The following is a 13,001-nucleotide window of genomic DNA, read 5'->3' on the forward strand; positions in this document are numbered from 1 at the left end:
CCTGATAGCGTGGCTGGCAGGGGGCAGTATCTAAGTTTGACGTGTGCTGGATGGAAACACGAGGTGAGGAAAGTCTCAAGGTCATGCCATACAGTTTGGTTCCAGGTAGTTGACAGTTTGTGGAGCGTTTACGGTATATTTATTTAGGCTAGAGGGCAGTGAGTGGCATTAGTGCCCCGTAAAACGTTGGGGGTCAAGGAGTGTTTATTCGGAGAAGGCAAGATCAGTAAATGTAGTCTAGGGCAGCGATGTCAAATACAGTGTATATAGCTGTTTATGTTAAAAGTGGCCAACATGAAGGCATAAAAGCAAATGAAAAAAAAAAAGTGCAGTTGCCAGCCACAGTTTTAGTGCTAAGAAGGTTGTTCCTTCCCATAGGAAAGTCTATTGGGCTTTGCTAGCCAGGGGCCTAAATTGTGTGCCCGAGAATAGAGGGGTTCTGTAGGAGGAACATCTGTGAGGACTGATAATGCCAAGGGAAACTTTGCCTGGTGGTAGTGGGAACTTGCTGGGCCTCCTCGGAGCAATGAGTGGGTCTGCCAGAGATATCGTGAGACTGGCTGCACCTAGAGCCGAGGGGAAGGGGAGGTCAGAGCATTGGGGCCAGAATCTGGAATCGAACTTACTTGTCTTTGGGTCAAATCAGCTTCAAACCTTTTTGGGGTGGTGGGGGATGCGGGGGTGGGGCCTGAAGATGTTATAAAGAAAGGCTAGGCGTCATCGAAGTGGGGGTTTTGTGGACTTTTGGACAGAAGGGTCAAGTTTCTGCTTTCTGAGAATGCTTCCCCCTTTTGAAGAAGACTCCAGGCAAGCGGTCCTGGCATGGTCCTCACCTCTCTCTCCTGAAGTGGGGTTCTGGGCATCCCTTGATGCAGGGTTAGAAGTGGGTTAGTTCCGTGGTCCTTTTTCATTTGTGAAATCTGGACTTTCACAGAATCTGAAAAGCCTCTAGTTGAGGTTACGGTTGGGCATCTGAAAGGACAGCAAAAGAAACAGCATCCTATGGCTTCAGGGCTACATATTGGTGGGGGGCTGGGAAGCAAAGTGCTCTTTCTGGGGGAGGGTGAAGGCATGGGTATCCATGATTGGAGAGACAAGGAGTTGGGGCAGGTGTGGGAATGGGAGCAGGAGCCAAATCCTGGGACTGGAGGTGGAGTCAAGCCCCTGTTCCCTACAGGAATCGGGAAGTGAGGGGTCTGTGCCAGAGGCGTGCCGTTTAAGGTGGGCAGGTGTCAGTGCTTGGGTAGGAGTAGTTTTGAGGTGCCAGGGTAGACCTGCTTTGCTCAGAACCATTGCTCTTTCTGGTTGTTTCTGCGGCGTAGCAGTCAACGCTGGCCTGTTTTCTCTCGGTTTCACACCCTCCTGTGGGTCATGTTGAGGTCTCACCCCTCGCCTCCACTTTTGTGTGGTTCTTTGCCTTGGATGGAGGTGAGTGGGCAAGGCAGGGTTATTTGTAGGGACTGGAACACCTCTTGATAGTTGGGTAATAATGGACACTCCTTAGTCATCCTTGTCACCTCCTCCATCCCATTGAGGAAGAGGCTGGGCTGCTGCTGAAAAGGTGCAGTGGTGTGTCCCAAAATCTTGCTTGCTTGTGGGCAGTGAAGCCATATGCTGTGGAACCTGCTGTTGGCGTGGGTTCCATAGGCTGTTCTGTTACCAGCAGCAAATGGTGTGGTAACTGACGACCTGTCAGACTCAAACTCAGCTCCCTGGTCCCCTCACCAGTAGCTTTTCATTAGCTGGGTGTGGTGTTGCACACCTTTGATCCCAGCAGAGGCAGGCAGATCTTTGTGAGTTCGAAGCCAGTCTGATCCACAAAGCAAGTCCAGGACAGCCAAGGCCACACAGAGAAACCTCTGTTTCGAAAAACCAAAGCAAAACAAAACAAAACCACACAAAACCCCAACACCACCCAAAACAAAACAAACCACAAACAAACAAACAAACACAACAAGTAGCTTTTCACAGAGCTCCCAGTGTAAATGGGGTTATCGGTAAGGAAAAAGGGCCACGCTGGAACAGCTAGATATTACATATACCAGTAAGGCTGAGTTGTCTTTTCTAATGTTAGGGCTGATACCTTTTAGGACCTTTAAGACTTGACATTTTATATGTTGAGGTATATATAAGTTATATGTAAGTTCAAATATAAATGAACATAGATAAGCTTATATTTTTTGGGGGGTGGTGATGGTGGTGGCTATGTGCTAGATAAAAAATTAAAAACAATAACAACAAAACAAACCTAAATTCTGAAGTGGTCTAGGTTTTGTACCCTGGTAACTACTTGTGTTGACTTTGAGTAGGTCGTCACCTTCTGGTGCCCCACTGCCCACATCTGAGAGTTGGGCTCTAGCCATCACTGGGCAAGTACTGTGTGTGTGTGTGTGTGTGTGTGTGTTAGAAGAGGCCATGCAGGAGAACACAGGCTAGGGGCGAGACTCACACTGTGTTGAGTGGTCAGCAGTACTTGGGCCAGTGTGGATGCCCTCTGATAGGTGTAATGTGTCCAGCCAACTAGTAACCTTTACTGACCAGCTGCGCTCTCCCATAAGAAAGCTTAGAAAGCATTCCAGCTTGCTGCTCAGCAGAGAGGACGGGCTACGTCAGCCTTGCCTTGAAATTAGAAGACTCTTAGCGGGGTGGAGGTACAAGGCAGAGATGGGGATCCTTTGTTTTCCTTCACCAGACTCTTTGCCGTTTGAAGTCTTTGGGACGTTTGAAGGCCACTGCAATTGGCTGTGAAGGCTGTGCCCTACACTGGGGCACCTGACTTGGGGGTAAGTATGGCTGAACTGTAGCCGGGATAGTACTGTCAGCTAACGGTTTGTCTTGGCATGAGACTTCGTTCACTCGATGGAGTACCTTTTAATTCATCCACAGTCTCAGTTATGGGCAAGGGGCTGTTTTTAGCCTGTGGATGGGGACCGATCCCCAGAGTTGATGAGGATGTTAGGGTTTCTGTGTGGGCCCGCTGGCTCTCAGAGGAGAGGGCACATCTGGAGGAGACTGCCCTCTCCTTCCTGTTGGCACCAGGCAAGAGCAGCGGTTCGGCGTGCACGTGGGCTCGTGGGCTCTTGCGTGCTAGGATGTCCTGATTTGCTTGGACGAGGCAGCACCGAAATGGAGGGACCGTGAGGTTGGGCTTGGCCTCTGGCACTGTTCTTGGAGACTTTCTCCTGTGGTCCAGTAAACATCTCAGTATGCCAGCTGGAGGTGGCGGCGCCTGCGACTTAGCTCAAGGTCAGCCTCTATTTGCATGGGATGTTCCCCCTTCAAACTGCATGCTTATTCTGCTGGGAACTTGAGCTCTCCAGAAGGGCCACATGAAAGGGCATCTTATTCTTGAGGGACGGACGGCTTTGGGCATCCCCTCAGCAGTCCCAATTTGAACTCATCTGGGAGGTGAGAGTGGGGAGCACAGGTGGCAGCTCTGTGGCCATCCAGGTAACAGGAGGGAGCTGTGCTGTTGATGTCTTCCATCTAGGTTAGCTTCTAGATGAGTCTTCTGACTCTGAAGCAAAGGTGACATATCTTTTGTCCCTGGGGAGAAGAGGGAACCCAGAGGAGTCTTTCTGGCTTGTGCTTCAGCTGACACTTGTATCTTCCCTTGGAGCTCCTTACCCTCCATCGTCTTTGTGGCAGGTGATTTTGAGTTGGTCCCTTCGATGGCATTTTGATTATCCATTTTATTGGGAGCCTCACAGGCCACACTGGCCATTTACAGCCTGGCCTCCTGCCTCGGGCCCAGGACTCATAGGCAGCCCCTCTGTCTCAGTGTCTAAAAATAAACTCGCCACTGTTGCATTTCTCGCTTCAAAGCCAGGCCCTGGTGTCTCGCCCAGGTCTTCTTGCCACACGCTGAACTGTTTATCTCATTTTTCACCTGTGCCCTCCTTCTGTGCCCTTTTCCCTTCCAGCCTGAGCTTGGTAGGTACTTTGGGCCAAATCTCTGTCCTGTAGCCTGGGTGATGAGCCGCAGCTGGGGCTTCTTCAGGTGTCTTGAGTCACTTGGGACAGCTCTAAGGGGCTGTCCCCAGGCAGGAGAGTCTGGACAGAGATATGTGGGCAAGTGTTTACTTCTGCTATGCTTGCCTCCATCTCTGCTACTTCTTAGCTTTTGCCAGTGCGTGTGAATCTGCCTCCAGTGCCTACCCCGTCTGGCCGGGGACTCAGTGTGTTACCTCTTTGTCCTCCCTGCACTATTCCTAAGTTCCATTCCCCACCCCACAGTGTGGCTTTTATGTTACCACATCCCGAAGTCTATGACCTCATTATATTGACTTCCAGGAGTGGCTGGGCCCTGGCTTCTGAGAACCCTCCTTGCGGCGTCAGGTCAGGGCCCTTCAGGGCCTCCTAGCTCAGCCAGCTAAGAAGGGCATCAAGAGCAGAAGGCCTTTTAACCTTCTCACCGCAGGGGCAGAGGGAGTAGTTTGTGTCTTCTTTCTCTAACTCCTCCTGGGGGTTCTGTGACAAGGAAGCTTATGAGGTAGAGTGTCTCTTAGCTGGAGAACACTGGGCAGATGAGCGATAGGCACCGAGAGGTAAGACTTAGGGAGTCCTCTGGCTCCGTGGAGTTAACTACCTGGACCCTGGTTCGTTGGCTGCCCTCACTGGCCTGTTATCCCCAGGGCCTCATGTCGTCTGCATCAGCCATGACCCCATGGCCTCTCTAGACGGGAGTTGGGTGTAGTCGGTAAGAGTTTATTTTTAACTGTGACAGAAGGGGCCCCATCCTGGGAATAGCATGTTTTCTCGCTTTCCCATCTAAGCCTTCTTTCTTCCCCAGTCTCTTAATTCTTAGGAGAAAGCTAGTAGACTGCGAAGGAGCAGGCTTTGCAGGAACTGGGGAGGGAAGACACTAAGGGGAGAGTCTGCAGATTGCTTCAAGTGTCTTGCTGTAGGGGAGTGCAGGGTGGCCGGGGCCACCTGTGGACAGAACCCGGAACATCCTAGGAATGCAGGTAGACTGGCGGAGACCACCCACACTCTGGAGTGGTGTTGGAGGCGCTAGGAGAGTCAGGGGGTATCTCATGTCTTTCCCCTCCTCACTACTGGCATCCAGGCCACAGTGAGAGAACAAACTATGTTGCAACTTTTGTTAATGCTTCCAAAGGAAGCTCGGTGTCCTCCTCAGACCACCGGGCTCACAAGCATCTTTGCTGTCCCCCCGGAGCAGACCAGGGGTGCTCAGGCCTCGGTTGTCTTTCTTTCTCTCCCCCTGTGCTGTAAGAGGGCAGTGGCAACAGCACCCCTCTCCTGCAGCTCGCACTGTCTCACATCAGGGACTTGATCGCCTTGGCTCAGATTCTTTGAAAGGAAATAAGATTGACTTGAGGTGTAAGTAGAAAAGGAAGCAATAGAGAGGAATGACAAGGGGCATGGGGGACAGTGAAAACCAGGGGACAGTGAGCAGTGGACTGGGGGAGGCCTCCCTTCAGTTCCTTTGTGTGCTTAGTGGGTTAGTTTGCTGAAGGCCAGCTGTGATCATGCAGCTTCCCGATTGGGTTTCTTCTGCCCCCTGTTATAGTGACTCAGCCAGATGGGGCTGGTTCTCATCAGCATCTTCCCTCCCGTCGCCATGTTTGAATATTTACCTGCTTTCTTACCCCATTCCCGCGTCCCTTTGCATCGATCTCTCCGTATCTTCCTTGTCTCCCTCTTTCCCACTCTTAACTATATCGACTTTTTCTGTCCTGCACAGAGGCTGGCCTTTCCTGAAGTCTCTCCCAGTGAGTCCTGAAGCAGAGGCATGCAGAGCCTGTGCGAAGGGCCCTGGGTTCAATCCCCAGAACTCTTTCCTGCTCCTCACCTCCCAAAAGGAAGTAGAAAAAGTAAACCTTCCTGTCAAACCAAAGAGACCCTCGCCTGTTACTCACATTCTAAGCGCAGTTCTCCGTGCGCAAGCAAGCAGCAAGATTAGCTGTTAATTCCTTGGGAGTCCATGTCGTTATTATTTTTTTTTCTTACATCATCTTTTTTTGTCTTTAAAATTTGTGAGATACATCATTCATTCATTCATTCATTCAGTGTATATTTCTCTCTCTCTCTCTCTCTCTCTCTCTCTCTCTCTCTCTCTGTGTGTGTGTGTGTGTGTGTGTGTGTGTGTGTGTGTGTGTTTTCCTTTTCCACCTTATGGGTTCCTTGGGCTGAACTCAAATCGTCAGGTTTGTGAGCAAACACCTTTACCTACTGACCCCTCTAACTGTATCCTCTTTTTCAACATAGTGACTTGATGCTCTCACTAGAAGCAAAACTCAGGATTCGGTGCACGGTGGTAGCACATGGGATAGTGCTGGCTCGGCTCTGAGATTTAGCCAGGGGTGTAGTAAAGCCCTCCCTGGTCAGTGTGTCCCTGCCCAGTGTCCTGGCAGCTGCTCCAGAGTCATCTTCTGAGTGACGTCTCCTGCATCCACTCAGATGGTCTATTCAAGGAGTTTCCCTCTTGCTTCTGGTAGTGGAATTCTCATTCTTAACATGAGGATTACAGGAGCTAATGCTTCTGCCTCCCCCTCTTCCCTGCCCTCGGGGCCCCTCACTTTCCTGTCTGTGAGGAAGACCCTCTGCCACACATGTGGAGTGTGCCAACTTTCCTACAGTTCTTGGCTAGCTGTAGACCCACAGCAGAGACATAGATGCTGGCTGGCGTTTTCCTTCTGTTGGCCTTGTGCCTGAGTGTCTCAAGATAGGCCGGTGTCGAGCGTCACACTGCCGGGTCTGAGGTCAGAGCTTTCATTCTCATGGGGCCTGTTGTCGCCCATGTCCCGCAGCCTGAATAGAAAAGCGAACCCTAGTGACCTGGTTTCCAGCCCTACCAGTGTGGCCCTGAGCAAGTCCTACACCATGTCTGGACCCCCTTCGACTGTTTGTAAGTCGAAAGGAGGAGACATAGCAGGACTTGCACACTGAATGCTTTCCTTGGTTGTTACTGCATTCCCACTGGTGGGAAGGTGACTTGATGCTGGGAAAGGAGTGGTTACCTGGGTCCTAGAGAGAGAGGTACACAGGGAGCCCTTCCCAACGCCCCCCACCCCCAGGCCAGTGTTACTTTAATCTCCTCTTGGCTGTAGTATTTCTATTCACTTACCCAGTGTTTATAAGTGTTTGTTTCCCCCATGATGCCCCTTGTCTTCCCTGCTGACTGGCCATCAGAGGGCCCCACCTCCCATGGCTGGATGTTATCCCTTCTATGTCTGCTGTGAGATAGAGGACATTGGAGCTTCATGTATGTATGTATGTATGTATGTATGTATGTATGTATGTATGCATGCATGTGTGTATGTATGTATTTAGTTTCAGCAATGTGGGCTAGACCCTGCATTTCTAAGCAGGGTTTACCTTAGAGTAATTTCCAACCCCCCCCCACACCCCCAAATCCAGAATAACTTGCTACTTAAGGAACCTAAGTAGGTTTGATGAGATGGCTCACTGGGTACCCCACTGATAAGCCCAACCTGAGTTTGATCCTCAGGACCCACATGCGTGTTGTGGCATGCGTGTGTCTTACTCCCCCTCGCCTCCATAAGATGTAAGTAGTAAAAAGAAAATTAGCAGTGTCAGGAATGACTTTTGTAGCCTCCCGTTGGGTAGATCAGAGCCACATGCTGGCTTTGATTCCTATAGCAACCTTCTGTCATTCAGGCCTCTGCTGGAAGCTCAGCTGCTCCAGGGACTCCTGCATGAATAGCAAGTTGTCATGGAGCAGGTGCGATGGATGGGGCAGTCGATGCTGTGTGAGCCCTTGTTAGTCCCTGCAGTGTTACCGCCACGTAAAAGCCAGTTTTCTACAGAAGAAGAAACATGTTCCGAATAACTAATTCATTATCAGTTATTGAACGCCAAGTGCTAAGCATTATTTTAGGTTCTGGGAACATATCAGCTTATAAAACAGACCAAAAAAAAACCCAATCTCATCTGCAGGGGACTTGTATTCCTGTAGGGGAAGACAGAACACAGTGATGAAATGGTACAGCTTGTCAGATATTAGTGGGTACAGAGGAGAAAATAAAAAAGGAAGGATGTCTGAAATTGAAATGCCAGGAGTCAGTCTCTGTCTGTCTGCCTGCCTGTCTCTCTGTGTGATGTTTTAGTTTTATTATTATATATTAAATATTTATTTATGTTTATGTATATGGCTGTTTTGCCTGCCTGTGTGAGTACGTACCATGTACATGCAGTGCCCACAAAGGAGGGCGTCAGATCCACTAGGACTGGAGCTACCGATGGATGTGAACCAGGCCCTTTGGAAGATAGTGAGTCCTCTTAAGCGGTGGAACACTCTATCCAGCCTGGTGCTTTAGTTTTCATTGGCAGGTTAGGAAAGGCTTCCTAGAGGAGGTGACTTGGTACCTGGTAGAAGAGGATGCATCAGGCAAAAGGAATAGCCAAGGCCAGAAGCTACAGATGATGGAAGGGCCTGACTGTAAGCTTTGTTTTTCTTTCTTTTTTTTGGGACAGAGCTTCACTAGTATCTTGAGCTGACCTCAATCCCTGATTTGCGGGTCCCAAGTGCTGAGATAACAAGTGTGGGCTACTTTGCTGGGCACGGAGAGTGACAAACCCTAAAACCTAGTCCTTTCGCAGCCTGTAGTTTGTCTCTGAGTAGTTTCTTCCATGGTCCCATTACAATTCAGATCATAGGTGAGCTAGCAACTAATGTTCTATTTTTAATACTTACGAAATGTTTATTTGTACGAATCGCTGCAACGGTGAGGATAGTTAGTACGCCTTCTCTTTGGAGCTTACAGACTTATACAAAATGCATACAATGAGTGAAAACAAGCACGGCCACTCCATTCTGCCCTCTAATCCAGATCCCCCTCTGGTCTGATACTTAGTTTTATGAATGGATCAATGGACAGGCTCAGGGAGCTGGTGGCAGAGAAAGGCCACAGGAGGCCAGTAAAGGAAGCAGACACCTGAGTGGGCTCCCCAAGGCAGGGTAGATAGAGGTGGGATCACTTCGTTGTGTAGCCCAGGACGCTGCGTGGACACATAGCTGGGACAGTCTGTGGAAGGTAAGGGCAAAACCCTAGGCAGCAGCTGGTCTCTGGGAAGTGGGTGGGACTGCAGGCTGCTCCCTTCTGTTTGACCAAGGAGAGACTGTTTCTTGCTTAATTGACAATTCTAAAGGCTGGAGGGGAGTGAGAGCTGGCAAGAAGTGCTGGGCTGAAGTTGTGGCAGCAGTTTTTTTTTGTTTTTTGTTTTTGTTTTGTTTTGTTTTGTTTTGTTTTTCTCCTCCTTGGGCCCCAGAGTACTCTGCATGGTTAATTGTGTTTAGGCTCATAGGTGGAGCCCAGTGCCCAGCCTGGGTCTCCTCGGAGAGCTGAGGGCAGGTCTGGGGAACGAAGGTTTGTCCGTTAATGCAGTTGAGAAAGTGAAGCAATGGGTTAGGCCTTTTTTTTTTTTTTTTTTTTTTTAATTTCCCCCTAAGCATGTGCTGTAACAAAGGAAGTTGCAACATTTTCTTTTCTTTTTATAGAGTAAGAAGGAGGGGGAAAAACCCCCCTCACCTTCCAGTAAGCATCCAAAAAAAAAGTGTGTGTGGTCTTGGATGGTTTATTGTCCATTCGCCTCTACCTCTCTGTGCTTTTCTTATGTAGCCTTCTTAGGACGTTCTTTCCCACCCACACCTTTCTGTCCTTCTCCGTGAGGCTGTCCTTGTGGAAGGCTAGCTTCCTCTTTAGGGAGGAGGCAGCCATGACTTGGACTGAGGATCTTGACAAGGCTCCTGTCTGCGGCAAGGTGGCTGTTCTGCCAGCACACACTCGGAAGGTTGCCGCCTCTTTTTGCACAAGTGGGCCCTGGTGCCCGCGCAGCGCGCTTCCTGCCACACGGGCCGGTCTGTATTCATGAGGTAGATCAGAAGGTTGAAGCAGCTTCTGTTTCTCAGCTCTGACAGCCACTGTCTTGTGTGTTTAGGCACAAGCAAGTTGTGTGAGGCAGAGCTCGAAGTGTGGACAATCACTCATGTTAATGTGGATTTCTGGTCATGTCTGATTTTGGCCCCTGGGCTGGAGCTGGCAGGAATCCAGTTGTATTTGGAAATGTAGAGATGATATATTTTCACTATGGAAACTTCGTGAGATTTGGAAAAGTTGGGGAACTTAAACTGACTTCCTGTATTTCTTTGGTCAGATTAATTTCCTTTGTCTTGGCTTTCTGTACTTCAACAAAACCCAAAAGTTCCAGTGCAGTCCAGCTTTGAGGCTCCGTCAGGATGTGGTCATCTTTGGGCCTTGCTGGTAGCATACTGGACTGCCCAGGGCAGGTGTCTGTTAATTCTCCTGCAGGGAGAAAACGGTGACGTCCTGTGGTCCAGGCGCCTTTGTTCTTCGTATGCAGCACTCGGATCCTGGGAACACAAGACTCTCCTCTCTTGCTGTTGTCTTTGGACTTCATCATCCCATCTTCAGGGTGGAGAGGGCTGTGAGGATGGGGGTCAGAGTCTACCCCTGGATCCCATAGTTGAGTGCATGAGCCTGCTCCCAAAGAAGCCTCTGTGGCCAGTGTGAGGGCAGCTGTCATGTTCCCACGTGCAGTTGTTTAAATGGAAATCAAATAAGCCCTGGCCCCATCTCCAGCGCCCAGTAGTCGGCTGGTGGCCACTGTACCATGTAGCACAAGTGGAGGGCGTCCTGTCACCACAGGACATTTCCTAACTGGAGGGAGGAGTCATCCAGCTTCATCTAATGGAGGGGACTTGGGGAAGGGCAAGTAGAAATCATTCATTTAGAGACGGATCTTTTCAAAGCATTTAGCTTGTCTCTTTCAGAGGACATCCTATCCTAGAGATGTTCATCTAGGCTTGCGGCCTCTAACACAAACTGACCATCAGACTCATTTGTGGGTAATAATAGCATTTAAGGTGTAGCATTCTGGGCCATTCTCCTGTGTTTCATGGAGTCCTAGACTTTGCAGCGGAAGGATTCAAAAGTGTGTTATCTTTTTCAAAAAAATTAAAAATCTAAAGTCAGCATGCAGAAATGGGTTTCGTTCTAGCATTTTCTTTAAAAAAGAAACTTTATTTTTCTTGTGTGTATGTATGTCCGCACGCACATTTTGCATGGTGCATATGTCAGAGGCCAAGGGTACCCTAGTGGAATTGGTTCTCGTCTTCTGTCTTGATGTGGGTTCTGAGATTGAACTCTGGCCGTCAGACTTACACAACAAGTACTATGTGCTGAGCCATCTTGTCAGCCTATGTTATAGGATTTTCATACAGAGATGTCATTATATACTGTTCCGTATTATCCCCCTTCTGACTAGGAATGTGTATTTTTAGGATACTCGATTTTTAGGATATTTTTAGGTTGCCCGAGTCTGGCAACCACCCATCTGTCTAGCCTATTTTTAAATTTTTTAGTGACAGGAGCTTTATTCTTTAACAAGGAACCCTTACATGTTAAAAATAATAACTTTATTGAGTGAAACTTTTGTTCTTGATCTTGTAAAAATCCTTTGATGCCCTTACCTTCTTCAGACCCATGGCAGAATGCATCACCCCACGCCTGTGTATCAGCAGATGGTCAAGCACACTACAGCGTGGACCCTGGCAGGCACATTTTCAGGGAGTCTAGGAAGCCAGGGGTTCTAGGGAGACCCAGAGACGTAACACCATTCCCAGGATCCTTTTGGCTGTCTGGCCTGGCTGAGGACTGAGGGGGGAGGACCTGGATCCCTGGGAGGGTGCAGCTGGAATGGCCACAGGTACCTTCTGCATGTCTGCGTCCTTTCCTGCTGTTGCAGCTCTGCCTGGCTGGCACATGTGCTCAACGATGCCCATCTGCTTCCCTCGGAGACTTTGAGGGATTCGGCCATCCATACGACTTCTGTTTAGAGATCTTCAGTAGACGCCCCCTATTTCCTAAGCACACACCCCTAAATCTGGGATACAAGAAAGTTGAGCCTGATCTCTCTTCCAGGCAGCTCCTCCCTCTCCCCACTGCACACGTAGTTACCCCTTTATTTTCCCTTGACACCTTCCATATGCTTTATCTTTCAGCATCCTGGTTGCTGGGCTTTCCATCATCTTCTGAGACCCATATAAGATCTTACCTGCCAGCATTCTGCCATTCCGGGCAAAACCAACTGCAGGTGATCCTGCCTGCATGGGTGCAAAGACTTGAGTTACCGTCACCTCCACCCCAGCTCAGCTAGCTCAGCCCCAGGAGGAGAAGCAGTGCTCCCCATTGTTTGGCATTCTCTCAAGCAGGCCCAGTGTCCAGACTCCTCAAGGTGCGCTGAAATGGCGGAGTGGATCTATGTCTTTGTCTCTATTCTTTGGGGGCTTTGGGGTTTGAGAAGGCTCTGAAGAGAGCTTTGCCTGTGCACCAGCATCCTCACCCTCAGCACCCAGCAGCAGCTCAGCAGCTCCAATGAGGAAACTGCTGCCGTGGCAGCTGATAATTAGCAAGCAGCATTCGGGGCGTGGCTGCCTCAGAGGCAGAACTGGTGTTTAAACAATTAAAATGTTTTAAATCAAGTATTTAAGCACTAGCTGTTATTAACCTAGCCCTACCCAGCTACAGTGACAAAGAAGTGAGTACAGCCTTGAGCAGAGTAGAGGGGCCTGGATGGGTGTCGGAAATACCTAGCAGGGACCTTGCTCTCTGGGCTGGGACTGTGGTCAGCATTCGCTTCAAGTCCAGTGTGTCCCAGGTTGGACAATTTTGCTGACTGAGCAAGAAGAGAATTTGGAGAGACAGGGTAGGAATAAACTTGGATATCTATCTTAGGGTATAAAGTATACGAAGGTATTTTTATTTTAAGCATTTTGTTATTGTTGTTTTTATTTCATATGCTTTGGTATTGTGTCTGCATGTGTATGCAGGTGGATGCTTTGTGCTTGTGGAGGTGAGGAGAGGGTGTCAGATTCCCTGGAACTGGAGTTACAGATGGTTTTGAGCCATCACGGAGGTGCTGGGAATCATGTAGGAACCCAGGCCCTCTGGGAAGCTGCCAGTGCTCTTAGCCACGGAGCCATCTCTGCAGTCCTG

The 13,001-nt window shown here is 49.4% G+C and overlaps 1 protein-coding gene across 1 annotated transcript in view; it reads left to right on the forward strand.

Annotated features, from left to right (window-relative positions):
* MAPKAPK2 (MAPK activated protein kinase 2) overlaps positions 1 to 13,001 on the forward strand; it is a 48,327-nt gene that overhangs the window by 3,938 nt on the left and 31,388 nt on the right. The window lies entirely within an intron of this gene.

The sequence above is a fragment of the Acomys minous genome, assembly GCF_964271855.1.
Source record: "Acomys minous genome assembly, chromosome: 1".
Taxonomy (NCBI): domain Eukaryota; kingdom Metazoa; phylum Chordata; class Mammalia; order Rodentia; family Muridae; genus Acomys; species Acomys minous.